Below are 2,620 nucleotides of genomic sequence, written 5' to 3' on the forward strand. Positions count from 1 at the left end.
ACTATTGATTTGTGATATGGTGCTTAAAGAACGAATGATGAAAAAGAGGACTTACGTACCTAGAGGAAAATATGGAAGCTGAAAAACCAAGTCTTAAGGGATGCCTTCTATAACGAGATGAGGAGAGCGGTGGCTGAACAGGGAGCTGTAGACAGAGGCGTTAATGAACAGTACAGAGCCCTCAAGAACAATCTCTTGAGAGTTACTGATGTAACATGTGGTTGGACAAAAGGACTACCAAGACATAAAGTAACTTGGTGGTGAGATGAGGGTGTAGAAGCTGCAGTTAAGGAGAAAAGGCTTTTCCGGGAATGGAAGATGGGTGGTAGCAAGGAGAAATATTTGGCTGCCAAGCGTAGGGCTAGAAGAGAGGTATACAGGGCAAAGTCTGAGTCACAGAGACTTTTATTTGATAATCTATTTCATGGGGAAAGGAAAAATATGATATTTAGGGTGGCAGGTCAGGTGAAGAGGGTTAATCGGGATATTATAGGTGAGCAGTGTGTGAAGAATGATGAAGGATGGTTGGTGGTGAACAGTGGGGATGTTGGAGATGCATGGAGGGAGCATTGTGGTTGGTTGTTAAGTGGGGAGTTTGACTGGGATGGGGAGGGTTTGGAGCCAGCGGATCCAGTGTCTGGCCCTTGGCCTTTGATTGGTGCTGCTGCTGTGAGTTGGGCGGTGGGCAGGGTGAGGGTGGGGAGGGCAGCAGGTGTGTCTGGGTTGACTGCCAAAATGTTGGGGGCCTCGGGCAATATGGGGGTGGGGTTGGTCGCTGACCTGATGAATGGGGTTATTTGTGAGTGTGTTGTCCCAGATGATTGGCTGAAGAGTGTAATTGTAAGTGTGTATAGGGGGAGGGGTGGTGCCCTGGAGGGGGGAAATTGTGGAGGGATGGAGCTTTTGGATCGGATAATGAAGGTAATGGAGAGAGTTTTAGAAGGTGTGATTAGAGAAAGAGTGAATATTGATGAGATGCAGGTGGGGGGGGGGCGCGGTAGCACAGTGGTAGCGCGCTGGACTAGTAATCGGGGGATTGCGAGTTCGAGCCTCGCCCGGGCTGCCGTGCCGGGAGTGGTAGCTCGCTCCTGTAACCCTAGCGGGGCTTTATAGTCCAATACAGGGCTTAGCTCAGGGGAACTCCATTTCTCCCATTTTTGCAGGTGGGGGGACCGCTGATGCCATATTCATTGTTCAACAGCTTCAGGAAAAGTGTATTGGTGGGAGAAGGGATCTTTATTTTGTTTTTGTTGATTTGGAGGGTGCCTTTGACAGAGTCCCTAGGGAGGTGGTGAGGTGGGCAATGAGAAAGCTTAGCTTAGAGGAGTGGCTGGTTAGGGTGGTTGTGGCTATGTATGTGGGTGCTCACACCCAGGTGGGAGTGAATGGAGATTTGAGTGATAAGTTTTCCGTGGATGTTGGTGTGCATTGGGGGTCAGTTTTGAGTCCCATGCTGTTTGTCATGGTACTTGAGGCCCTTTCACGTGACTTTAGAAACGGACTCCCGTGGGAGTTGTGTGCTGGTGATTTGGTGTTGACTGCAGAGAGCGAAAGGGAGGCGAAGGAAAGGTATAGGAAGTGGAGAGATGGTATGGGGCACAGGGGCTTGGGGGTGAGTGCAGTTAGAACAAAAGTGATGATGTCTGAGGTTGGTGGCGGTGCTGTCAAAGACGAGGGAGAGTGGCCATGTGTGGTTTGCTGCAGGGGCATGGGAGGTGGTTCCGTCTTGTGCGGTGTTTGTGATGGGTGGGTGCATGAGAGATTTAGTGGTATCAGAGGTGGACTGCGAGATAGTGCTGATTTTGTGTGTACAGCGTGTCGGGGAGAGCAGGTGGATTTTGTCATATGTGAAAGGATTGAACTTGCTGGTGAATCTCTTGAGTGTGTGGAAGAGTTTTGTTATTTGGGAGACATGTTGTGTGCTGGAGGTGGGGCTGGAGCTAGCTCTGTGGCTAGGGTGAGAAGTAGTTGGAAGAAGTTCAGGGGGCTCTTGCCTCTCCTGACATTGAGAGGACTCTCCCTACGTGCTAAGGGGTCTTTGTATGCAGCAATGTGTTAGGAGTGTAATGCTGTATGGTACTGAGACCTGGGCAGTGAAGGAGGAGGATATTCGTCGGCTCAGACATACAGAAATGACAATGATTAGGTGGATGTGTAGTGCGTCCCTGCATCCAAGGTCTGGGGGGGCTGGGTTTACGATGGAAGAGTTGAGAGGTGGGATGGGACTGGAGTGTATTGCTGTTGCAATGAGGAGAGGTAGATTGAGATGGTTTGGACATGTGGAGAGGATGGGGGATGATAATTGGGTGAGGAAGGCGAGAAGTGTTAATATTGGGGGTGGGATTATGGGGGGTAGACCGAGAAAGACATGGGACGAGGTCATTAAGTGTGACCTCAGGGTTAAGGGACTAAACAGGGAGGCCGCAATGGATCGTACAGCATGGAGAGCCGCCATTAGGTGACCAAGGCCGATGCATGCAGTCATGTTGGAGCCTTTAAAAATGAAATGAAGAAAAATGAAACGAGTGATAGAAAAGAGAGGAAAATGTGCAAAAGAAGCTGAAAGTAGAATGACACAAGGAAGAAAAGTAGCTGGTGCAATGAGGGCCTTGATAAGAAA

General features: G+C 49.7%; 1 non-coding gene across 1 annotated transcript; it reads left to right on the top strand.

Moving 5' to 3' along the window:
- Positions 1-991: 991 nt before the first annotated feature.
- Positions 992-1,063, top strand: TRNAT-AGU (transfer RNA threonine (anticodon AGU)). The gene has a single exon. It is a non-coding gene; the product is annotated as a tRNA-Thr (tRNA).
- Positions 1,064-2,620: the final 1,557 nt, after the last annotated feature.

This window comes from Coenobita brevimanus, chromosome 92 (genome assembly GCF_032717465.1).
Source record: "Coenobita brevimanus isolate Jiangsu-jjx chromosome 92, ASM3271746v2, whole genome shotgun sequence".
NCBI classification, from domain to species: Eukaryota; Metazoa; Arthropoda; class Malacostraca; order Decapoda; family Coenobitidae; genus Coenobita; species Coenobita brevimanus.